Source organism: Talpa occidentalis, unplaced genomic scaffold (genome assembly GCF_014898055.3).
Source record: "Talpa occidentalis isolate TD23 unplaced genomic scaffold, MPIMG_talOcc4v2.1 talOcc4.9, whole genome shotgun sequence".
Classification (NCBI taxonomy): domain Eukaryota; kingdom Metazoa; phylum Chordata; class Mammalia; order Eulipotyphla; family Talpidae; genus Talpa; species Talpa occidentalis.
This window is the reverse complement of record NW_023605305.1, coordinates 66,418,618-66,445,647: the sequence shown is the minus strand read 5'-3', so window position 1 is coordinate 66,445,647 and position 27,030 is coordinate 66,418,618. Positions and strand designations below refer to the sequence as shown.

The following is a 27,030-nucleotide window of genomic DNA, read 5'->3' as shown; positions in this document are numbered from 1 at the left end:
CCTGTGTGTCTCTGGGGCCCTCCTTTTGTTGGAAGGACACTGGTCATTGGATTTAGGACCCACCCCTCAATCCAGGATGATTTTATCTCAAGATTTCTAATTACACCTTCAAAATTGCTGTTTCCACAGCCCAAATGCCCAAAAATAGATGACTGGATCAAGAAGATGTGGTACATATATACCATGGAATATTACTCAGCATTCAAAAAAGATAAACACATGCAATTTGCAGCAACATGGATGGCGCTGGAAGGGATCATGCTCAGCGAAATAAGCCAAAAAGAAAAAGAAAAATACCGGATGGTCTCACTCATAGCAGGAATCTAGAAAACTTAAATGAGGGACCAGGAAAATGAATAACTATAAGAAAGTGAAAATCAAAATCAACAAAAAACTATGAACCAGAGACACTTTTTGGGGGGTGGGGGGCGGGAGGGGAGGGATTGGGGTCAGAATGGGGGGGTTGCAATTGTATGGGGAATATAAAAATAAAATTTATTATAAAAAAAAAAACAAAAACACAAAATTGCTGTTTTCAGATAAAGTCACATCCTGAGGTTCCAGGAGGATATGGATTTGGTGGGTACCCGATGTTAACTATCACCAGTCTCTTCACCCTCCCAACACCTCCCCCAAAGTCTACCCTGGGATCCAAGAAAGCAGGGATCCTGCCCTGGTTACTTCTGGTTCTGCCTCAGCTTGGTGTTGGGCAGTAATGAAATACCTATTGACTGACCCAGAGTAGACCAGAAAAAAAAAATCTAAAAAATCAATTGATTTGTCCTTTTATAAAGTAAGTTCTTACTTCCTGTACATGGCTGTACCACCTCTGGTATCCCAGATTCATCACATTGCCTGGGAGCAATAGCTGGGCCACCCACACCCAGCAGCCCCATCCACAGCCATGTGGGCTTGATCCCGCTTCTGGACAGAGGTGCACTGCCACCACCATAGCCTCTCCAGCCCAGAGACCCCTAGGCCACCCCTGCGGGCTTCCCCTGCCTTCTCCCGCTTTTTTGCCCATGAGCCAATGGAATGTTACACCCATGTCGAGGTTCTCTTCATGTCCACTCTCTGCCACTCGAAGAGATAGACAGTGCTGTTCTAGTTTGGCCTTGTCCACTAAATGTCCTCTGGTGGGAAAACAAACCAAACCCCAGAACTTGGTTTGATTCTCCATGATATTAAAAAAAATTTTTTTTGGACTGGGTTCCAGGTTGAGCAAACAAGCACAGTTGGTTCCGGTTTTTGGTTTTCAGGCCAAGTCCCTGCTCCAGACAGAAAGAATGTCCCTGGAATGCCTCTTCCAACTGGGGCTCAACAGCTGAAAGGCCGGGTGTCCAGACGCAGGCTGCCTGCTCAGCAGACACCCAGGGACTTTTCTGTAGCTCCAAATTTGGGCCACCTAGGCTGCAGGGACAGCTCCTGGCAACACAACCAGTCCTGATTTCCTGGGTGTTGCCTGAAGGCCACAGTACCCTCCGCAGGCTAGAAACAGAATGGCATTGTGCCCAGGGCCGGCAGCAGTGTGGGACCAGAAAAGGCAAGGAGGCAGCTGGGTGCGGATGTCACAGTATCAATCCGCTACAAACTCCATACAAATATAGCTCCAGTAATTGGACAGAGGACCCAAATATTTAAGTAAGCATTTAAGTAAGCATTTAGCTGAGGGAGACACAATAGGGACTGGTGGGGACTGGGGAACTGGCCAGAAGCATTCCAGTGCACTCATTTAAACCTGCTGCTCCTTCTGCTGTAGCTGACTGGTCTGAGAGTCCTGCAAAGGAACACTCCCTGACTTTCTTTGGTAGATTGAGGGCAGTTTTGGGGGCCATGCAGTTCTTTCCTTTCCCAGCCAGGAAGCAATGCAGGGCCTTGGACAGGGCATCGAGAATGCACATCTCCAGGGAGTGGCTATAAGAACAAAGCAACTGGGGGCATTGGGGACACCTGGCAGTGAATCATCAATGAGGAATTTTGAATGGAAAACACATATTTCCACTCAAGTCTCCCTCCTACGCTGACCCACAAATCAAAGGGGTCCTCAGATACAGAGAACAAGTCAGCTGGGCTGATCAGCTCTCCCTGACAGCTGGAACCCCAAAAGTACATCCCTGAGGGACTGCTCCAATTCTGCTATGTGGGGAAAGACACACCTCTGGCCTCCACGCAGGGAGCTGAGAAAAGCTGTCAAGGAAAATGGAATTAAAGCTCCGGGAAGAGCTTCAGTCCAAACCTCTGTTTCTCAGAATTGTTTTTCCTCTCCTTCGTACCCTTTCAATAATCAACCCAAAGCCAATCTTATCACAGGCAAGTCGGGTGTTCCCTGACTGAGTTGAAGTCACTTTTATTTGGCCTTGGCTACGTGGATAGCAAAAGGCCGCCTAAGACACGATCCAGAAATATTTCCTAGTGCCGGCTGCCCTGGCAGGATTAGATCGCTAGCGCATGAGATTTCAGCTGGGTGTGCTTCGTGTTAAACTATGCTTGCTACGTGCTGGATTCAATTATAGGTTTTCTTACACTTACATCTTCATTATTTCTACGTTGCCGAGTAGATGGAATGTGCTGTCAACTTTTAAAAAAAAAAAGCGTTATTTCTTTTTTCAAGGATTCAATGCTGTCCAGTGCTATTTTAAAAAGATAGGGAAAATCCTGGCTGAAACATCCATGCTAATGGGCATGGAACTGATTCACAAATCCCCAACTCTACTTATATAAAAGTAATTACTGCAACCTAGAGTAATTGGTTCCATATCAAATATTCACAGAAGGCTGCACATGTCATATATATATATATATATATATATATATATATATATATATATATACACACACACACACACACACACATACATATACACACATTGAAATGGAAGACTAAAAATATATAGATAAATAAATAAATATTAGGTGAATAAATAGATACCTCTCTAAAACCATCTTTAGCATCTTTAGCTATGTGTGATTGAGACCTTAAAGAAACCAATGAAGCACAGCTTATAGAGACCAGAGTCCCCAATATTACAAGACAGGGGTGTGGACTGCAGAGCCCATGCCGCAGTGAGCAACTTTCAGCACATGGTGGCCACTTCCTGTCCAGCAGTAGACCCTGCCCCAAAGCTCAGGTGAAGGGCCTTCCCTGGTGGCCCAGGCAGTTGAGCGCCACGCTGTGAAGCTGTCCGCAGTCTCTGCAGTGCAGGTTCAATCCCAGCTGGCCAGCGAGGGTCCCACATGGCATGGCAAACCTCTCTTGTCTTGCCCATTGCTCCCCTCAGCAGTGTATTTCGTCAGTCTGCCTGTTCTGTTCCCCGCTCTGTCTCTGGTGAATCCTCTCATCCTTCCGCGTATCTGGCCTGTACCCCGGTTCTTGTATAAATAAATAAATAAACAAACAAACAAATAAATAAATCTTGAAAAAAAAAGAAAAAGAAAAAGCTCAGGTGAAGCCCTTGCCTGGCCCAGGCCAAGGAGCTTCCTATCCTATCTGTGGCTCTGGGACCCATAGGGCTGGAGGTATTGGTGTAAGAGCTCACAGCATGGGTCCAGATGGAACATTCCCACATGACTCCAGAACCACTTCAAGAAAGACAAGGGTTGGTGGGGGATGTCTGCAAACCTAAAGGAAGCTTTATGGGCAAGCAGGAAGACAGGTAGGGCTGGAAACTGAGGAAAGGAGTTTTAGGGAAACATGTCCCAGGATGTGGAGGGGATGAAATTGATTTCATGAATCTAAAAGGCAGATGTGACATTCTATCTATTACAATGCAAGTTTGGTTGGAGCCTAAGATCCAACCAAACTTGGAGTTTTGGAGTTTTTAAGTTGACGAATTTTGGAGTTTTCCCTCTGTCCCCTATCTGCCTTTCTATCCTGGCTTTGTTTCACCTGAACATGTGATAAGCCTATCCTATATATCTTTGTTGAGGCCATTAATGAAAACTCCATATTAAAAAAAAAAGAATAATGATGTAAATATATATATATATATATATAATGTAATAAAAAAAAGAAAGGCATAAAAAAAAAAAACCTCCATATAAGGAACACCCACACCCACCCTGTACCTCACATGGATAGGGCCCCACCTATTTACTAAGCAGGGTTGTACACTGGGGACCTGGGATCTCGTGCCTCACAGGCCTGCTCTGCTTTCCTTCACATCATTTCCCATGTTACCTATAAAGATGACACCTGACTGGGGTGGGAGGGGGGCATCGAGTGGAAGGTCCTTGGCAATCAGGTTGCTAGTGGTGTCTTCTCTTTCTTGGGATTCATGAAGAGCTAGGAAACAGGAGGCTAGAGTAGCCTGGTGGCACAGGCATGCAATGCTGTGGACTCGGCCCAGGCTGGATCACAGGCTTCACACAATGAGAGGCTTCTGGCTGCTGCTCGGTGTTATCTCTGGCCAGTCTCTGTGAGAGAGGCCCATTTTAACATTCTGGCAAGTGTGGAAGGTCTGTCACATGCTGCCTTTGACTGGGGGTCTTGATTAAAGTTCAAACCATGTAATTTTCTTTGGGCTGTGCTCAAACATCCTTCTCACCTGGGATTTGGCACCTTAAAGTCTTCAGAAAGGCCCAATGTCCTCAGAGGTGTTTCCTGGATAGACAATCCATAAGGAGTGGCAGGAGAAGCAGAAACACTCATTCCTCTACCAAGAGGTTCAGCTCAAGGACATGAGACATTCTGCAATAAAAGAACAAAAAATGAAATATTTGGAATAAATAGCTGGATAGCCAGCTCACACCTCATCAAGGTGCATTTAATCATCTAAGAAAAGACGATCTGAACTTAGGTGCTGAAGGCCTAAAAGAGTTCAAATAGCTGGACTCTGAAGGGGCCCATCAATATCTGGAGACCTGGCCCCAGGTGGCCAGGGGAAGACAGCAATGCTTTCCCAGGCTGGCACAGAGCTTCTGCTGTCCCCATACAGTGGTTAAACTGCTACAGGTTTTACCAACAGACAGCAAAAGGCTTACTGCCAATTTGAGAATATATAGACCAGCAGGACTAGGGAATGAATCCAGCTCCTCATCCAGCTGATTGAGAGACAGCTGCTCATTCAGAGTGGAGATGCAGGCTACACGCTGAGAATTAGAGGAGAAATGTCTGCCATTCATCTTTCATGGGATGGTGAGAGGAATATTCTTTTAGTTAAGTCCTCTGTTTCTTTCTCTGTAAAATGTTAACAGTTTTGGGCCTCCCCTGGTGGCTCAGCGGTTGAGCGCTGGGCTGTGAAATTGCCCGCAGACTCTGCAGCACCGGTTCGATCCCCAGCCACCTGCAAGTGTCCCAATATGGCACGCAGACCTCTCCTGCTGCACCCGCTTCTCCCCTCAGCAGTATATTTCATCGGTCTGCCTGTTCTGTTCCCCGCTCTGGCTCTAGTGAATTCTCTCACCCTCCTGTGCTTCTGACTGTACCCAGTGCTTGTATAAATAAATAAATAAATCTTTAAAAAAAAAAAAAGTCAACAGTTTTGTGCAACTGTGAGGATTTAGTAAGCTAATAATGTGCATGGAAGCAATACTGGGAGAGAAGGGACAAGCGAGAGAGAGGGGAGAAGAGAAAAAAAGGAGAGAAAGACCTTGTCTCTTCACCCTCAGATATGCATTACTTGAGACCCAACCAACCCACAGAGAAATCAGAGCTGAGATAATTTTATTCATTCAAAAAAATAATTATTGTTCTGGATACTGTTTTTTTTTTTTTTTTAAAGATTTATTTATTTATTTATACAAGCACTGGGTACAGTCAGAATCGCGGGAGGGTGAGAGAATTCACCAGAGCCAGAGCGGGGAGCAGAGCAGGCAGAAGGACCGAAGCACACTGCTGAGGGGAGCAGCGGGTGGCAGGAGAGGTCTGCACGCCATGCGGGACCCTCCTCTGGTGGCCGGGGAGCAGCCTGGGATTGAACAGGCGCTGCAGAGGCTGCGGGCAGCTTCGCAACCCAGCGCTCAACCGCTGCGCCACCGGGGAAGCCCTGGATACTGTTTTAAGTGCCTAGGTTACATAGTGGGAAAAAAAAAAAAAAAAACAGACAAAAATGCCTTCCCACGTGGATAGAAGTAGTACTTAAAGTCTGATCAAACTATGCCTGAAGACTTACCACCAACCCTAGATATTTGAGTTACCTGAGCCAATAAATTCCCATGTCAGTTTGATTTGGCTTCGTTGTCACTTGCAAAACCAAATATCACAACTGCTAGCAACATCCTTAAGACATGATGGCACTTGAGCAAACCCTGGTTCCTGTTACATTCACTCATTCAAATTAAGGAAGGACTGGGGCCTCCCTGGTGGTGCAGCAGTTGAGCACTGGGCTGCGAAGCTGCCCGCAGCCTCTGCAGGGCCGTTTCGATCCCTGGCCACTGGAGAGGATCCCATATGGCGCGCAGACCTCTCCTGCCACCCGCTGCTCCCCTCAGCAGTGTATTTCATCAGTCTACCTGTTCTGATCCCTGCTCTGGCTCTGGTGAATCCTCTCATCCTCCCGCGCTTCTGACTGTACCCAGTACTTATATAAATAAATAAACAAATAAATCTTAAAAAAAAAATTGGGTTAAAGAAAAAGAAATTACAAATTAAGGAAGGACACAAAAGACAAAATGCTGATAGCTCTGTCCAAGATACCAGCCACCTGTGGGTGGCACAACAGCTCTTACAAATAGCCAGGAAGCAGATTTGGGCTGGGAAAGAAATTTTAAAAATTATATATATATGTATATGAAATGGAGAAAAAAGGAAGGATTCCATAGGAAATTGAAGGGGAATTTAGGAGAGAGAATTTAGGAGAGTTTCATTTGACCATGGCCAGAACAAGCCTCCCTTATTAAAAGCACTAAGAGAGCTTGTGCTTGTGTCCCAACACCTTGCATTGGAGAAATGTTAACAGTCAGCATTTCTAGATACAATGTATGTAGAGACAGAGATAGAGATCGTAGATGTAGGTATGCTATAAATATAGAGGTAGAAACAGATAAGCATTTTGGTTCACTTTGTCTCCTGAAGCTCATTTGGGGAAAATTAATGCTCTGAATTTTAAGACTCCTCAAATGCTTTTTTCCCCCCCAAATCAGTGTGATTTCTGCTTTGTAGAGTTTATGAAATAGACCCCAGTTGTCTTGACGTCTTATGGAATATGTCTCCTAACTAAGGAACAGGGCTAAAGATTATATTATAATACAAGTGTTCACAGAAAGATTGGTAAAAGCAACACACACCTCCTTCCCTTCTACTAGAAAGTAATCTAACAGCTAATTGTTGTCTTTTAATAAGCCCTTTCGACTTTGTAAGTTGCCACAGACATTCTGCTATTTCTGTCTCCGCATCTCCGCCTCCAGCCTCTGTTAACAGCACCCAGTTTTCCTCGGGGAACCAACCTGCCTCCACCTTCATGGCTCAGTTAGGTCTGACCTCGGGCCATGGCTGCAGGGAGGGACATGAGACCCAGATTGTCCATCAGGGTGCCACACCCTCCTGGCCACATGGTAACTAGTTTAAAGCTGGCTACATGGCCCCAACCATGCCAATGGAAATCAGTTTAACAACTTCTATTGACAGTATTGGGAAAGACATTGTACCTTTTCACTGAAGCTGTTTAGCTGATAGGACTCAAGTCCAGAGTTACCACAGTGCTATGGGGAAGGTAGCAAAACTGAGAAATATGGAAAGATGGAGACTTGATGTCAGTGCTGGATAACAGATGGAGCTATGGTGTCAAAGCTTTGTGGCCTAAGGGAGAGAGACCCATGAACAAATGATAAGTGTAGGACAAGGCAGCATATAACTGCAAGGGGACTGGGGATGAGTAAACATCCCACCACTGAGTTGAGAGTGCTGTCCCCATGACACTTCAGGGCACTGAGCTTAATGAGTAAATACCTGGATATGACTTATTAGAATGTTCAATATCTAAAGAATCTCCACCACCCAAGTTGTTTTAAGGTTCCCCAGAATTTGTTTTAATCAGATATGGCAAGATACATTGAGACAGAAGTGACTGTCACCAAGGAAGTTTTTACTTTCCAATCCCTAGAAACAGGAGGTAGCCCACCCAGGCAGGCCACACAGGGTAGCACCAGCCTCAGTCGGGAGGCAGAGGGAATAAGGGTGAAACGTGGGCCAGAGTTTTTATTGAGTTTTTTCTATGGGAGGAATGGGTAAGGCAAGATAAGGAGACTTGGGGTTGGATAGTTTGAATAATTTTAGCAGCTCCAGATATAGAGACAGTCCCTAATTGTCCCATACCTGGCCTAGGGGATTATGGGGATAGTGGCCCAAAGTGTCAGTGTCGAATAGAAGAGGTCGTTGGGGGATGTGGGCTCTGAGTGGGTTGGTTTGTATGTTCACATGTGAATCCATTACTATTTCTAAGAATTGACTAGACCTGGAGCAATCCCTCTAGGATTAGCAAGGTCCCAAGATGTCAGAGCCTTAAAGACAAAAATTTTTAAATGTTGTCATTACAAAAATCAGTGACAGTAACCACAAGCTTAATTAAAATCCACTATTTTCAATGAGGAATTCTCTCTGGGGCAAATTTCAGGTTTCTTCCAGCTATTTCTGCTCCTTGTGCTAATGCTGTATGGGAGAGGTCTAGCACTCTCCATTCCTGGTAATGTATCCATGTGCTCCCCCCTTCCCTCAGTTGAACCCCTGTTGAGATTTAGAAAATTCTAACTGTGCATTCAAGCATGGGAGCCAAGTGCGACAGTGGCTTTTGCTGGATGTAACCACAGCACTGTAGTCTCTCCTCACTGACCTTTACCCAATCTAGAAAGCAATTAAGAGTTCAGAGATGTTATCAGCCCCTTAGTTTTTCCTTACAATCAGCAGAAGAGAACATTCCCTGTCTCACAGACCAAAGTCATAGGGAAATGGTGGCCCTTGGCCATGACCATTCATATGCCCATAGGTCATGCCCTTTGTTAAGATGTTCTCAAGGGAAAAGAAAATCTAACATGAAACCTTCAATTCCTTTCTCCCTAAATTAACATCAACACATGAAGAAAGATCCTGTCTGGCAGCCCCTCCCTTATGATGATGATGAATGATGATGATGATGGAGATCATGGACAATGGTCATCTGATCTACCACCTTTTGTATGCACATGCCATTTGGCATATACTCTCTCATTTAGTCCCTTCCACAACCCATCCAGTTCAATATGATTTGTATTCCCATTATATAGATGAGGAAAGTGAGACTAGGAGAGATGAAATAATTTGGCCATGATCATGTACTCAATTTAATCATTACGTTCTTTCCAACAGCAGTTTTCCACACAAATAGTTGCTAATCCCTATATTTGTTAATTTTCAGAAATATTAACTAATGAGGGTTTTGTCTGTTTGGTTTATCTTATGTCCTGAAGTTTCCCATAACCCCAAAATGATTGCCCAATTCATGCAGAGGCAAGGTGTGTGCTCTCCACCAAGGAAGAGATGGCAGAGCAAAAGCCTTTTCCTGCCTTGAGTTGCAAAGGTTCCACCCCTTGGAGGCCAGTAAAGAGCATATTTGCAAAGGCAACACGATCAAGGTTTAGAGGGGAGAGGGATGAGGGAAGGGGCTGCATCCATGGCCAGGATGTTGAACAATCAGACTGGATCAGAATAGGGTGAGGCAATAATTATAGACATGTAACAGGGTGGTCCCCAGGAAAGGGGGAGGTTCCAGGTTCCCTGCCCCACCCGAGGGAGGGTGGAGCTGAGCAGGAAGAGGAGAAGCTGCTGAAGAGACTGAGGAAGGAAGCAGGATGGAGCCAGAAGGAGACCTGGAGGAGGCTCATGGAGCCTAGAGACACGTGAAGAAACTGCGCTTGTCTTCTGGTCGTGGACTGGGTGACACAGATGTGGGTGAGACCCGTGGGGAGGTGACAATGGCAGCTTTTATCTTGATGTTGATTTTGCTCTTTTCCTTCCGGGCTTGTCTGGTTGTTTGTGACCCTTTTCTGTGGGTCCCCACTGGAAGATGCTTTAGACTTGTGGCAGGCTTTGGGGCCTTGCTCTGCGCCATTCCCATATGGATGGACTTTTACCCACGAGGGGACGGGTAACTTTGGGTGTTTGATTTAGAAACTAGATTATTTGCCTTACCTGTATTGTTTCCTAGTTTTATTAAAGTTCCTTCCCATTAAAGTCTCATATGTTTTGTGTTGATGCGGCGGATGGCAGAACCCATTTAGAATAGGCAGGTTTGCGGGGTTTGGGCTGCCCCTCTCTCTGTCCTATAACAGACAGTCTGACTTAACAATAGTTTGACTTTATGATTTTTCAAATTTATTATGATGCAGTGTGGTGTGCATTCAATAGAAACCATACTTTGAATTAAAAATTTTGATCTTTCCCAGGATGGTATTACACAGTAGCATGCTCCCATGAGGCTAGGCAGTGGCAACAAGCCACAGCTCCCAGTCAGCCCAAGAACATGAAGGTAAACAACCAATATTCTACAGTGTACTGGTTGCCAGTGGCTTTGTAGATACAGATGTTTCCTGATTTACAATGGATCAACATTTTCAATTTATGGTGGGTTTATTAGAAGTCAACCCCAAGACTGTATTCTCCTCTCTGGGGGATTAAGTATAGAGAATACAGACTGGTCATTTAGCAATTGTTATGTACTTAAGTAACTTTTAAAAAGAAAGTAAAGAAATAGAAGACTAAAATAAATAAGATATTCTAAAAGTTAAGTCCACAAATGGTAGACTTACAATGTAAGCATTTTATGGAATGTTCAAGAAAAATGGGAAGCAAACAGCAAACTCTAGTTCTTGATACACACATTGAAATGTACTAGGATCTGCAACTTACTCTGAAATGCATCCCCCAAACTATAGAAAAATGGATGTAGGAGGAAGAGCTAGATGCAGATACATGACAAAAATCAGGTGGAGTTAAAGTATTAAAGTACAGAAAATCTAAGTGGCAGGTACAAAATGAATTTTTTAACAAAAAGATGTTAGAAAAATTGATGCCTACAAAATAATTTGGATGAAACAAAAAAATAGTTACATTATCATGTTAAGTTGGAAAGTGAAGCTATCAGTGACATGAAGGCTCTTTATACCATCCTGATGGCTGAAGGTGGCTTTAAAAAGCCTTTTGAAAAACAAAGAGGAAAAACCCAAATTTCTGCTGAGATGTTATCATTGGAGATTTGTTCATCTGTACCTTCAAGGTTTCTGACCTTCCAGGCTCCTGATAGGCTTAAAGGCTCAGATAGGAAAAAACTCCCTCCTCTGAATATCCGGTTAGCTGCATCAGAATATTTATGTCATCTAAATAGGTAAACTGAAGCACAAAGCTGTAAAGGGGCTGGCCTCAGGCCACAGAACTTTTTCATTAATACAAAAGTTAGCAGTAGTACCTTCAACATCTCTGCCACAAGGTCTGCTTTACTCTGTGCACCTGCCCGACAGAACAGGAAGCCAGAGCAGATGTGCTCAGGAGAGATGAGGAACATACAGGGGAACAGCATTGTGAGTTTCCTCCAGGGCATTCATTTCATCCCATGAGTTTTGGTGGGTAAACCCCGTTTGTTGCTCTCTAGGGAAGTGAGTCTAGCCTCCAGGTGTTGGGAAAGAAAGAACAAAACTATGTAGTCTTCATTGTCCTCCCACCATCAGTCTTTTTTTTTTTTTTTAAAGATTTATTTATTTTTATACAAGAACCGGGGTACAGGCCAGAGGTGCGGGAGGGTGAGAGGATTCACCAGAGACAGAGTGGGGAACAGAACAGGCAGAAGGACCAAAATACACTGCTGAGGGGAGCAGTGGGCGAGACAGGAGAGGTCTGCCATGCCATGTGGGAATCTCCCTGGCTGGCTGGGAATTGAACCCGTGCTGCAGAGGCTGTGGACAGCTTCACAGCGCTGGGCTCAACCCCTGCACCACCAGGGAGGCCCCAACCACCATCAGTCTTAAAGCAAATCTTTCTGACATTAAGTGCACCTGTCACCCTCCTAATGTAGGGGAGCAAGGGGAGTGGTGGGAGGGTAGAGAAAGGACAACTGTTTTCTGGGCAGGTTGAATCACTCAGTGAAATAACCAGGGCCCCACAAGCGATCCACTGAAATCACTCCAATGGCAAGTCAGCTTGGAGACTGTGATTCCTGGAAATGCTGGTCAAACAGCTTCTTCCCTTGGACATTCACTCAAGCATAGAATTACTCAGAACATCTTTGCCCATTAAACTACCTTTTTTTCTTTACAAAATCTGGCTGTTCTTCCCAAAATGTTTAGAGTAGGAATTCTTTAAATGTCCTGAATATACTCAGTTGCAGACCTTTGAAACCAGGGAGATTTCAACCATTTCTTTACTTAGAGAGCTTCTCTTGCTCCACCTACAATGTGGAGTGGAAGGTCTGGAGTCAGAGAGCAACAAAGCATAAGGCTAGAACTACAATAATAATGACCATCCTGAAGTCAGAGGCACAGAGCAAGCTTGCCACTCACCTCTGACCAATGGAAGCAGCCTCGCAAGACAGGATCCAAGCCAAGAAAATAAGCATTGAGACAAAAGAAGAGAAATGAACTGCATCTTAGGAAAACTCAGAGCATATCAGATGAAATTTCAGAAGCATTCCATTGACAAACATTTATTGAGATCCTAGTAAGTATGGAGATGGGAGAGCAACAGAAGGCGTGTTTCATCAGAGTCACACTGGGTAGTAGTGACCATGACCAAGTGGGAGACGGACACCCCAAGGGCACTGGAAGAGCTCAGGCAGGTGGCACAAAGGAAGACAACCTGGGCTGCAGTTAATGACCAGGACAAACTCCTTTGCAATCTAGTTCACCAGCCTCACTTCCTGGGTTTTCAGACCTCACATCCAGTCTTATAAGTCACAATATCTACATGACAGTTTCCTGGAAAGGGGGAACACAGGATATTGATAGCAAGAGAAGCTGGATGTGGGACAATAGCAAATGCAGAGTCCCTGGATCCTTCTATTTTGCTCACTTGAGGTCATCACCCCCTACCCAGATAAGCCTTCTATCCTAGCCACACTGAGGCACTCAGCACCCACACCCTTAACTCAGTGCACACCACTTTTGGTTCTCCCCAAGAATCCTGTCAGTTTGCTAGCTGCACTGGCACCTGTGGGACCCTGTTAGATTAAGATGTTCCCAAATATCATGACTTTTTTTAAAGATTTATTTATTTATTTTATACAAGCACTGGGTACAGTCAGAAGCACGGGAGGGTGAGAGAATTCACCAGAGCCAGAGTGGGGAACAGAACAGGCAGACCGATGAAATACACTGCTGAGGGGAGCAGCAGGCGCAGCAGGAGAGGTCTGTGTGCCATGTGGGACCCTCACCGACAGCCGGGGATCGAACCGATGCTGTAGAGGCTGCGGGCAGCTTCACAGCCCACCGCTCAACTGCTGCACCACCAGTGGAGGCCCAGCCAAATATCATGATTTTGAAGCTATGTGGACAGGGCCCGCTCTTTTCCACAGAGCAAGGAGGAAGCCAATTTGCAATAGATGCTTCCACTCAGCACTGTCCCTCTACCACCTGAGAAGTGAGCTGTGATTCTCCAAGGTGGCATGCATTTGAATGACTTGGAACACAGCAGGTTCCCTGGCTCCTTGAACTTAATGAGGAATGAGACACTTTGCTTTGATCTCTGCCCCAAGCCATGGATGATCAAAATGCTCTGAATTTGTACTTATGTAGATAGCTCAATTTTGGGGCAAAACTGCACAGGGCAACTTAACCAGTGCTGGCACCTCCCAGGTGTAGCATCCAGTCTTGTAAGTCTGTGCCTTGGCTCGTCAGCCCCAAAGCAGGACATTAAAAACTTACTGAGCTACATCTTTAATAACATATTAAAAATGTTTGAGAACCACCATAAAAAATCCATTAGATGGCATTTTTTTTCCACTTTGGCATAACTAGACTCATAGTCTATGTTATTACAAACTCAACCACAAGAGAATGCCAGCCAGTCAGAATTTAGAAAACCACATTCCAATAGCCTTTGGAAGGTTATATTAGCCGAGCAGAGATGTGTCCAGTCACATCTGTCTTTTTCCACAGACACTACTCCCCCAGGCCACTGTTGAGCAACCTGTCCCCTTTCCAAGCAGACTCTGCATACTGGAAACTGACCTGAAGTGATTCTCTATTTTCTCAAACCTACAGGCAGAGAGGCCTTGGATTTAACATAATTTGAAGTGCCCCTGACCCCACCCCATTCTGCCAATTTAAAGAGTCACTGGAGGGGACTCTGAAGGTCCCTCGCAGATGTAAGGTGTTTCTGGGAGGGATAATGCAATAAATCATATAGCCATTCATACTTTAGTGTGAAGTAGTCCGGTAATAGCTACCATTTTTTTTTAAACATATACTCTAGACCAGGCAATGAAGAAGGCACTTTAGACTGACACTCAGACAAAGTCTGGACTCAGACTTTGAGGGAATAAAACACCAACATGTTGATAAGGGCAAGTTTAGATATGTCTGATTAGCAAGGGATTAGAATGTGAATAGTAGGTATAGAGACAAGATTGATACTGTGAAGAGAGATGGACTGTCTCATGGGAAATTTAAGAAAGGCTTCACAGAGGTGACATTTCTGTGGAATTTTGAAGGACAAGGAGCAGTTCAACAATCATAATGGAGTATATACAGAAGTTGAAATAAAGAAGTTGAAATAAAGCTGTACAAATGAAACTTGTGAAAAAACTTACAAGTCCAATGATTACAACATACTTTATCACAAAATTATATCCTCCAAATGGATTAGTATAGATATAGCTTTCATTATTTTTATACCAAAATATTCTAGCCAAATATTTGGACAGTCACAAATTACGTATAATGAAGTAACTATATATATTATTCGTGTACTTCCATCAGGAAGTTGTATGTTATCTATATCTTGCCACAAGAAAGGAAAAAACAAACTTAAAAAAAATGTATTACAAAGAAAGCATTTCACCATCATTTTACCAGCCTGTCATTAAAAAAGTTCTTCAACCTTGAATATGATGCATTCATACTCCTTGAAAGTCTTTTCTTATTTTTTTTGGGGGGGGTCAAAGAAGAATATTAGGATTTTAATGGAAATTATGGTAAATGTTCTGACTGCAATTACAAAAAAAGCAAAAAGCAAAAGACAGGTAGCAGATGAAGTAGAGACTGCTTGGTAGAGGGAATATTGCAAAAAAACCTGGGGTATAAAATGACCTCCTGTCTGTATCCTCTGCATTCCATCAGGAATATTCAAATTAAGAGACTGCAAGAAGAGTTCAGTAAATGACAAAGGTGTGGAAAAGATAGAGGAAATCACAAAATATAGTGCAGGACTCTGGGCTGTACCCACCCTGGACTCGTAAGGGTAAAGGGAGACAACAGCTGCCTGAGCACAGAAAGAAAAATGTATGTAAAGAGGCCCACCTTGACAGGACCTGACACTTTCAAGGCACACAGCTAGCCAGTGGAGAGCGAGTCAAGGGAATAAATACCTCTGCTGTCTCCCTTCCCTCCTCAGATCTTCTGTGGGGCTCCCCATCAGCCTATAGGAAACAGAGGGCAGGTCAAGGGCACCTGGGTGATGCACCCCCGGTAGTCTGTTTCTCAGGGCTCAGGAGGAAGCGGAGGGTGGGTCTGATATGGGGGCAGCTGCACAACATCCAACAGTGTGAACGAGATGTAGCCAGGATGGAGTGTGGGTCAGAGAGACATGGAGCAGGGATGGGTTTCCAAGGATCATGCCTGGCATGACAGAAGAACCATGGACTTGCATGGTCATGGAGACATTGGCCACTGCTGGCTTTTGCCAAGGGCGCTGGACCAGGTATTCATCAAAGCATGCCTAGTACCCAATAACTCCTAAATCAAGTCGATACTTCCAGAGCATTGCAACTTGCAAAGCCCATTGTCTCCTGCAGCTCAAGATGCTCTTGCAGACAAGAGCACAAGAGAGGAACAGTGTCTACCGGTGACTACCAAAGGGGATGCGACCTGAAACATCTTGAACCAATTAAAGCCAGTCATTCTCTATTATTTCTATTCCATTCCACCTATTTCCCCCGTCTCACATGGAAAGAGAGCCCTGTGACGAGGAGCAGGTTTCCCAGAAAGACAAAAAATGTCTGTCTGCTTTCCCCAAGGGGCAGCTCCAGGCGGCAAGCAGGGAAGCCAAGTCAGTCCTGCCCTGCACGACTCCAGAAAAGAGACGAGCACCAGCCCCCTCTCATCTGGGAAACATTAAAAGCAATCTCTGAAGTGATTCATTAAAAGTATTCCAGTGGCAGAAGACCATCATCCAGATGTGAAAATAAACACAGAGGGAAAAATTCCAGCAGCAGAACCATTTCAAGTCTTTAAACAAATGCATGTCTATTTCAGGGACAAGTCTTTGGACCATCTTTCCAAGCCCCCAAATCCAACTCTCACCATCCAGGCAGCCAGGCAAATTCCCACGATGCCAGCCTCAGGAAACAGTGAAAACACTCCCCTGACTTGCGGGCCCATCCCACTTGAACTTCTTGGTGGCCCGCTGGCCAAGGCCAGTCACCCAGACTTACTAGGCTTCATGGTGCAGGCATCAGCTCAGCCTTTGGAAAGCATCGGAAATCCAGCAGAAGCAATTGTTCTGTTCCACCCTGAAAAAAATTGGCATAGAAAATAAATGGAATGTGAACCAATATGAAACAAAAACTGAGAATGTACACCAATAAAAACATAGTAAAATGGGAGAAAATGTGAGTACATTTGAGCACAGATAATATATTACCATGGCCAGTGTCTGGCAGAATGAATGGCCCATGGAAGACATTTGATAAATATGTTAGGAAGGAAGAAGACAGGATGGAAAGAAGGAAGGAAAAAAGATTCTCAGCTTAAAAGCTGTCCAGGAATGCAGTAGAATCACAGCTAACCTCTGTTTTCCACACATTCACTGGTAAGGATCGGAAAAAAGATAAGTTCCTTAGAGCCAAATTCAAATCCTTCCTATCAGAAAATATCAAACTGCTTCTAAATTAGTGGAGCATTTTTTTATTGCAGTAAAGTACACACACCCTAAAATCTCAGCCATTTTCCAGTGTAGAGTTCGGGAGCATGAAGCAGATTGTTGTGTAGCCATTACCACGATCCATCTACAGACCTCTGTTTATCTTGCAAAACTGGAACTCTGTCCCCACTAATCCTGTAAATCCAGCCAGCCAAAGGTAATGAAGAATGGTAACAGGTAACAGATGTGATTTTTAACGGGCGCCTTCTAATTACAGCATAGGGACACAATGGGACGGCTAGTTCCAGGTGTCCTGGAAACTTAATATGCCTCGTCATACTCAGAAAATTACCTCTGGAAGTCATTCACGCATTTACTCATTCACTCATTCATTCATTCATGAGGTCATTCAGCAAACATTTACCGAATTTACTGAATGCCTTTTGCCTGCCAGGAGACACCCTGTGTGCTAAAGACATAACAGTGGGCAAGAAACCAAGGCCCGTGCTCTCAGAAAACCCACTGTCTAGTTGAAGAGGCAAAGCAGTAAGCAAAGACCTTGCCAAGCAGTTTTGATTCTCATTATTAGTATTACAATAGAAGGTGGGAACCTGTGTGGGGACCAGAAGCAGCACCTCAAAGAATAGGGCCATCTGGAAGGCCTGCTGGCGCTGACTAGGTGTTCACCAGGGGAGCTGGGGGGCTGCAGGTATTCCAGGATTGCCATGGTACCGAAGTTTGAAATAATATAAGTAAGGCTGGCACTGGGCCCACCCTGCTTAATGGGACCCTCAAAAATGGCTGAAGCTCCATATAGTCATGGCATCTGTGCCAGGAAGTAGGAAAAAGTCAGCAGGCGGGGTGTCCTTGGGACTGCTTAGATGCCAGCTGTTCTTCCCTCTTTGGAATGTCAGAAATTGAGTGTGGGTTCCTGGAGTTCTCTGTTCCCTATAAAATTGCCCAAGTTCGTTATCTTAACACCATCAGAGACAAATCAGCTGTCTGCACAAAATCTACGTGCCTCCTGACCCTGGCCTGCCCAAGGGACCTTTTCATTATCCCCCTGCATGCCAAGGGAAAGGAAGCCTCCAGCAGTGACTCTAACCACAGCAGTTACAGGCAACCTGAGGATTTTCTTTGACCTGCCAACTAAGTAAGTGCCCTTTTACAAACATGTCCAAGACTTTGCTTTTAATTCGGCTTGAACCTAAATTTCCATCCTGGGCACTATCTCCGGGCATGAGCTCAGTGGCCCAGTGGAAAGAATCACAGCCTTTTCCTTTTCTGGCTTTCTCTGATACAACAAGCTTCTAGTGACCATCAGAAAAGAAGGCAAGTAACATCCGTGGTGGAGACAAGTCTATGAAATTAGTTCAAACATACAGCAAGACACTGTACACCCTGCAGAGACACATGCTGTTCCATGGACTGGGGCCCACTGGTGAGTCACCAAGTACAACGGGGCATTGTTGGAAGTGTAGGGAACATGAGAATTTCCTCACTGCCCAACTTGGGTAATGATGGAACTACATCTGCCTCCAGAAATGAAGTCAGATAGACTCAGCCCAACTTCCGGTTACCAGGCCCAAAGATTTATTTATTTATTTATACAAGCACTGGGTACAGTCAGAAGTGTGGGAGGGTGAGAGAATTCACCAGAGCCAGAGCAGAGAGCAGAACAGGCAGACTGATGAAGTACACTACTAAGGGGAGCAGCGGGCAGCAGGAGAGATCTGCGCGCCATGTGGGACCCTCGCCCGGCAGCTGGGGATTGAACCGGCGCTGCAGAGGCTGTGGGCCCTAGATCTCACTTCCTGATGGGCACAAGCATCTATTTTCTTCAGAGCTTTGTAACAGCTCTAAAATATAGGCAGATTGACAGGTTGAGCCATCCTCATCTTACAGAAGGAAGCTAGACTCTGAGACATTACAGAACATGCCTCTGTCACAGAGGGGTGACATGAACACCTGGGATTTGAACCAGGCTAAGGGCACTAGAGGTGGTGCTTTCTCTCAGCTGCTTCACTATGCCACGTGATGTGGTTGTGGGGCAGGAAATCGGCAACTTGAAACTGGTACTCATTATTGGGAGAATGGATCTCGTTAGCCCTGGATACAGGGCTGTACAAGGGCACAGTTGCATGATCCCAGGCCCCAGCACCTCTGCCCACTGATCCTTTGTCTCTATCACAGCTCTTGCCACATAACTCAATACCAAGACAGCTTGTTAGAATCCTGAATCCTCCACCAGATGCTGAGCCCACCAGAACAGTCACCCCATCACACACTCTGCCACATCTACCACAACAGTTAAAGGGCATGCCTCAGAAAATTCTCAGGAGATCACATGGGTGGATGGAGTGTCATGGGACAGAGTCGGATATAGGCCAGAGGCACGGGAGTGAAAGAATTCACCAGAGACAGAGTGGAGAACATAAGAGGTGGATTAATTGAAGTAGACTAAGGGAAGCAGCAGGCAAGGCAGAGGAGGTCTGCTGCCCTGCATGAGGGTCCTGAGGCTCTATTTATATCCATGGATTTGGTTAGGGTGGCAAGTCTTAGGTGGGTCCAAACTGATGATCCGAATTCGCATAAGGGATCATCAGATTAAAGGATCATCAGCTTCATAACCCAAGTTCTCCAGCACAGTCCCATTCATTTCCTTTATCCATTTAAGCCTCCCAATCCTGCCTGCTAGGTGAGGAATGGTGGCTTAGTTGTTAAATTTATCAATGATACCATGACAGAAAGCTGGTTGCCTTCACACATCGATAGTTCAGATCAGCTGGACTCCCATCCAAGCTTGGTCACTGGTTGGCTGTGGCCTTGAGCAAGTATCTTCATATCACTAAGCCTCAGTTTTCCCATCTGCACTGTGAAGAAGTTCAATGACAACTGTATTTATCCAATGTGAGACAAATCCCACAAATAGAATGTGAAACAAACACTCTTTGGTTTCATTTCATTTAAATTGATACAGATTTATTTTCTGCATATAATACGTAAACAACTTATCAAGTTTTCTTTTAAAATGAAATTAAGTTTTAAAATGTTGACTAATAAGGGGTGAATATTTACGATATATAAAAACATATACCATCCAACAATATCTAGACAAATAACCCAATTATTAAATGAGCAACAAATCTGAACAGCTAATTCACCAAAGAGCATATCCAACAGGCGAACAGATATATGGAAAAATGTTCATCTTGCTGCCAATACGAGAAATGCAAGTTAAAGCCTCAGTAAGATATCATCTCTCACCTATGAGAATGGCACATATTAAAAAAACACCCAACAATAAGTTCTAGGGAGGATGCAGAGAAAGCAGACCCCAATTACACTGTTGGTGGGAATGTAAACTGGTGCAGCCATTATGGCAAGCAATCTGGATTTACCTTAAAAAGCTAAAAATGGAAATGCCATATGACTCAGTAACCCCACGCTTGGGTACTTATCCAAAGAAAGTAAAACCTTCCACTCAAAAAACTATAAGCCCTACAGTGTTTATTGCAACAAGATTTATAATAACTAGGACATGGAAGCAACCTAATGCTCATTGATAGAAAACTGTATCAAGAAGATGTGATCTGTTCATACTATGGAATACTATTCAGTCCTAAAGAAAGAAAAAATGCTGCCATTTACAGCAAAATGGGATGCGTTCTGGGTATTAAATGTAAGAAAGCAAGTTAAAATGTCAAACGCTGGACATTTACATAGAGAATCATTCAACAAACTAACAATATAAAAACTAGTGGATATTAATAAACAGAGTAAGGTTTCTGAGACAATACAGAGCAGAGAGAGAGAATAAGTCAAGGGGATATAAAAGACGGTGGTGGAGGGAACTATAAAAATAATCTATTCACTAATGTCTATGACTGTTTAAATATCAAAATAACTATAAAAGTGGCACACAAATGAATAAGGTTTAGAAACCAGTTACCTGATCTTCATCATTGATGCCAAAATCTAAATTCTATGCCTCTGGAAAGAGGCTCCAAGGCACACAGACTATGTGAAGAAGTGAAGTGATGCTATACAAGACATTCTGAAATGGTTTTAATGCCCTCATTCAGCATTCAGCGTATCTGCTGTTTGCCAGGCACTGGGCAGCATGCCAGGGGTCACATCCATCAGGTGTGAAACATAGCCGGAAAGGATGGATGGAGCAGTGGGGCGGGTTGGGGAGGGACAGGAAAACTGGAAGTTGGCTTTGTCAAGTTATGTAGTCTATGTGCACAATGGAATACTGCCCAGTTAAGAAAAAGATGAAATCTTGCCTTTGCAACTGTATGGGTGGCCCTCAAGAGGATTATGCTAAGCAAATTGGTCAGAAAGAGAAAGACAAATACCCTATGATTGACTCATATGTGGAAGATCAAGAAACAAAGCAAATGAACAAATAAAACAAAAGAAAAACAAACCCTTAGATTCTGACAACACTGTGGTGGTGCTCAAAGGGGAAGGGAGATGGAGATAGATGGAATGGGAAGAGGGGTTGGTGGTGGGCATGGCATGGATAGATATTTGTTGAAGTGGGAAGTCGTATATCTGAAATATTGTTGTCTTTATAAAAATAGATGAGGGAGAGAGAGAGAGAGAGAGAAAGAGAGAGAGAGAAATTCTTTCGTTAAGTTCTGTGGTGAGACTTCCTTGATTTACTTTGAAAGAAACATAGACCTGGGAAGCTTCCTAGAAGACAAACTTTCATAGTTACGCTTCTGTTGAAGACAGACAAGTAAAAGGCTTGAAATCAAATGACATCTAATTTTTTATCTAGATTCTGACTTTGCGGGCTTCCCCTGGTGGTGCAGCGGTTGAGCGCTGGGCTGTGAAGCTGCCCGCAGCCTCTGCAGCGCTGGTTTAATCCCCGGCCGCCAGGCAAGGGTCCCACATGGCGCGACAGACCTCTCTTGCCATGCCCGCTGCTCCCCTCAGCAGTGTATTTCGTCAGTCTGCCTGTTCTGTTCCCCGCTCCGGCTCTGGCGAATCCTCTCACCCTCCTGCGCTTTTGACTATACTCAGTGCTTGTATAAATAAATAAATAAATCTTTAAAAAAAATAAAATAAAATATAGATTCTGACTTTGCTCGACACTGTCACTTTGAGTACTGGATTTATTTGAATATTTTTGACTCTGATTTATAAGCTCATTACTTTGCACTCTCTAAGCACTAATCATTTCACCTGGAAAATTTCCCCGTAACCTGACAACTGCTCGGATGCCCCTTTTCCCAGGGTCTCCAGCACCTAGGCTTCCCACTGAGCTGGTGGGGTCACCCTTCCTGAAAAGGGCTAAGGATGAAGATTCAGCCACATGACTTCATCAGTTTTTATTCCCTAGTCATGTGCTGGGCAACGAAGGGGGAGGAGGGCATGGATAAGAGCAAATTCCATCCCCACTCCATAAACCCTGAACACTTATCCTTTTACCTAGGGTGCAAATTCCACCCCAGCTCTCCATAAACCTTGATCTCTCCAGGGGGTGGAAGCCAGAAGCATCATTGTTGTGTTTTTTTTTTTTTTAAGATTTATTTATTTATTTGTTTATACAAGCACTGGGTACAGTCAGAAGCACGGAGGGTGAGAGAATTCACCAGAGCCAGAGCGGGGAGCAGAGCAGGCAGAAGGACCGAGGTACACTGCTGAGGGGAGCAGCGGGCGGCAGGAGAGGTCTGCCGCCATGTGGGACCCTCCTCTGGTGGCCGGGGAGCAGCCGGGGATCGAACCGGCGCTGCAGAGGCTGCGGGCAGCTTCGCAACTCAGCGCTCAACCGCTGCGCCACGGGGGAGGCCCTCATTGTTGTGTTTAAAGGAACCAGATATGTGTTTCCAATCTTGTTTGGAAAACTACTCATTTCCCATAAAAATCCAACAAAAGGCAATAAAACGGAGAAACAGCATGCCAACATTCCCTTTGAGCTCACTGTATAATATTCCTCCAGCTGGACATTCACTAGAATTCTCCCAATGTCTTTTAGACATCAAGGCTAGAATGTATTTTCATGACTACTTGGAGACATTACATGAAGACATAAAATGCTGCATAGGATGGAGATTTCCAGTACCCATAAGGAGGGCTTTCCCAGTGCAACAAGGCATTGTGCCAGACGCTGTAAGTTTATTATCTCACTAAGTCCTGATTGTGCCTTTCTTATGTAGGTATTATGGCTTTCACTTTACAAATGAAGAAACTGAGCCTAGGATGTGTGGGTAGGAACACATGACACTGGAAATAACACAACTAGTAAGTGGCAGAACTAGGTTCAAGTCAGGGCTGTCTAACCCCCACACGTCTCTTTGACCTTCACCACATTCCCCACCCCCAGATAGTGCAGGATCTTGCCACCTATCCAAACCTGGCTTCTAAAGAGTTCTCTTAGTCCATATCCCTGGATATTGAGCCCCTCCAACCCCCGCCACTCTCACCCATTCCCCTTGGTCTATGTGTTTATGCCTTCCCCTCCAGATGAATGTGTCTGTGTCCTTCTAGAATCAGTCTACACTCTACTTTTCTCCAGGAATTCTTCCCAGCCATCATCCTCATGACCATCTCTTTCTCTGACCTTCTGTGACCAGAAAGGTGATGAGGTACAATCTGAATAGCAGAGGAGAGGATAGGTCTCACCACCATCCCCACGCACATTCAGGAGCACAACCACTGTCCCCCTTGGTGGGGAAGCCCTCCACCCTCTGTCTTCAGGGACTATGGGTGTGATGGATCTTGAGAGAATTGGGGTATCCACACTGTGCAGTTTGCAAAGGACTTGGCAAAGTCGCCAAGGTCACCTGCCACCCTGATGAACAACTCACAGATGACTAGAAGGTCATACACTGAAGTCACTAGACAAAGAGTTCTCAGGGCCCCTCTGGCAAGGGTACACCCTAGAGTGTCACAAAGTCCCTGACAGTGCTTCCACACTATCGCCTCTCTACTCGCACCCCAGTCAGGCCCCTGCCTCATGCTCAGCCCCATGCCCACGCGCTCCCATTCTCCCCTCCTACTCAGGACCCTCCCTGATCTTGGGTGAGGGGAGACCTGTGAGGCTTTTTCTTGAGCCTCCATCTAACCCTAAAGTTTTAGAAGCAAGTGAGCCCACTCCCCTCGGCCCCCACTTTTGATTAACAGAGACCAGGACATGGATTCAGGCAGGACAGCAAGTAGTGAAAGCCAGGTTTGGGAAGTAGCCTGCCTGACCTTGAATTTTACTGCATTCTAGACTTGTTACTCAGTCCAGTTTCTTAGCCTCTCTGTGCTGACTTCCTTCATCCGTAGCCTGAAGGTCTGAGCAGCAGTTATCATGTGACACATAAAGGAGTTCATCCACACGTAATTCCCAGGACTGGGGCTGGAACACGGCAAGCAGGCCATAACCCCCAGCTATGGTATCATTACCTCTTGTACTTTTGTGTCACTTTTTCTTTTTTCTTTTTTTTAATTTTTGTGTAGAAGAACTGGGGTGTAGGCCAGAGGTGCAGTGACTAAGAGGTTCACCAGAGACAGAGTGGGGATCAGAACAGGCAGATTTACTGAAATATACTGCTGAGGGGAGCGGCGGGCAAGACAGGAGAGGTCTGTTGTGCATGTGGGTAGCTCCCTGGCCGGGCATCAAACTCAGGCCATAGTGGTAATAGTGCTGAGTCTTAACCCCTACACCACCAGGGAAGCCCCTGTCACTTTCTATATTAATTGCCTAATAACTTCACCAAATGGTTTGAGCAATGTACCAGCCAAATTTTAACAATTTCAAAATAACCTATTAGTTAATCTAATTTCTCTGAAATATTTTGGCTGCTAATAGGAACATAATTAAAATAGGTTGCTATTCCAAGTTGGAACAGAGGTGGCATCTGAAAGTTACAATCTCTCAACAGCATCCATCTGGCAAGGGTGAATGCCCACCCAAGAACAGGGCCATACAGAGTCCTGGGGCCTGAACAGGGAGAACCCCAGGGACGAGTGAAGTCCTGGACTTCCTGAACCACACAACCATAGAACAGGGTCAGCAGAGTTTAACAAGATCCCCCAGGCCTCATGGGGCCCCAGCTGACATCCAAGACACTTCGCTGTGAAGGCCTCAAACTTCATTTCCTCATGTGTGAATCAGGAAGGTAATAATATGCCCTTGAGGAGTAGCTGTGGAAATGAGCTGGATTCACGCATGTTCAAAAGCTTAGAAAAGTGACCCCAGGTCACACTTGCCCAATGGTAGAGCTTACAGTTATCTCAGCCATTCTTACTTTCTTCTTTGTGCTGCTTTGTAGTTTTTATGATGATATGAATTACTTTTACAACTAGGAAAATAAGGAAAAGTGGCAAGTTTTAAAGCAAAGGAAGCCAGAATATTAGCACCCAAGAGTGTAAAGGAGGAAGAGAATATAGTCTGTTATGGATAATTCAGGGTGGGCTTCATGGAGCCGGCAGCATTTGAAATGGGCATTTGAGCAAGGGTAGAATCTTATTAAATAGTAAGGGGTGCACCATCTTGTGTCAAGGCACAGGAGTATTACTGCTCATTGAAAGGGTATAAGGAGAGAAAACCCAGCAATGCCAGTGAAAGAGACAGGAAGAAAATCCTGTAAGGGGTATATTTTCCAAAATGACGATTTTCTGGGCAAAAGGGAGGCCAGAGACTGGAAATGAATAGTCATTAAAACAGAGATCTTTATGTTATTGTTACTGAGCTAGGTTTAGAATTGGTGCTAAAAACTGATCATTTATAAGAGAAGAAATTAAAAATGATCACTAAAGCCAGAGGGGGGAAAATGATAAAATAAAATGGGCCAATAAACTCAAGATTGGCTAGAGCGGAAAAGGGAGGCAGGAAAAGAAGGGTGATGAGTACTTATTCTCATGCTAGCAGCAGCAACAAAATTAAATCCAACTCTCCTTAAATGCTACAGAGTCCATGTTCTCCTCAGTCTCACCTCCAAGGCATTATTAGGTGAGATTCAGCGCTCTCCACTAACCTTCCTGGTTTCAGACAGTCCACTGCCCCTTGCTCTGTCCCAGGAGATTTGATCCGAGCAGAGATGAAGGCTACATGGCCTGCCTTTCCTAGGAAAATGACAAAACCAAGCCAGCTGGTGGAGGCAGAGAACCAAGAGCAAGCTAATCCTACTTCCAATCTTTTTCAAAAAGTATGTCCAATTATACTTACACAAGCCAATATCTGGTGCTATGGCATTTCCATGCTGGGTAGGAATCCCACTTCTGCCACCTGGAAATAGTGTAATTCCAGGCAAGGGGTCTCCCTCCTTGGAAGCATGATTTCCCTCACCCATCCACCCTGTAACCACCTGCAAGGTGATTGGGCGCATGAGAGAAAAAATAGCCAAAGCCTGCCCTCCATAAGGACCAGCGACCTGTGTAATCCAAAAGTCAGAAGGCAGCAGTGATCACACAATCACAAAGGAGTGTCTCTTGGCTGGAGAGCAAAGGCTGGCTCTGGAACATGCCGCTGAAGCCCTAATCCCTCTGATGCTCTGTTCTGGTCGGGAACAGAGTTTCAAGATTTTAAAAGTGTCCTTTCCTAAGTTGCCTAACAGAAATGGGTGGTTTGTGGGAGTCGGGCATGCAGAGCACGAGAGCTAAGCTGTACCAGCCCTCATGCTCTGCATGTCCAACTCCCTATCAACCACCCACGTTGGTTAAGCAATTTAGGCAAAGGAGACTTTTAAGGACTTGAAAGCCTATGGCTGACCAGGAACACGTGCTAGCAGAGCATCGGAGGAAATAAGGGTTTCATGTTTGCCTGCCTGCAAGTGGCTGATGAGATACTCAGGAGGCCTCAAGCTCAGTGAACTAATTCTACAGGAAGCAGAAACCATTTCAGAAAGGATGCCTATTATCCCAGACATTTGAGACAATGCCTAGTTCTCCTCCCCCATCCCTACCCCCCCCCCAACCCCCAGTCACTGTCAGGGTCACAAAGTAAGCAGAAAAGCCTGACACTTGGGGACTAGCATTTGATTTGGGAGTTAAAAAGCTACTTCTCCTGACTCAAATAAGGAGCCCATGTCTTCCACTGAGTGACTCCAGACTTA

The 27,030-nt window shown here is 44.9% G+C and overlaps 1 long non-coding RNA gene across 1 annotated transcript in view; it reads right to left on the bottom strand.

Moving 5' to 3' along the window:
• Positions 1 to 4,037: 4,037 nt before the first annotated feature.
• LOC119236051 (uncharacterized) overlaps positions 4,038 to 27,030 on the bottom strand; it is a 147,601-nt gene continuing 124,608 nt past the window's right edge. The window contains exons 4-5 of the long non-coding RNA XR_008550173.1: positions 16,548 to 16,625; positions 4,038 to 4,687 (exon numbers count right to left, since the gene is read on the bottom strand). This is a non-coding gene — a long non-coding RNA (uncharacterized LOC119236051). The remainder of the gene's footprint in view (positions 4,688 to 16,547; positions 16,626 to 27,030) is intronic.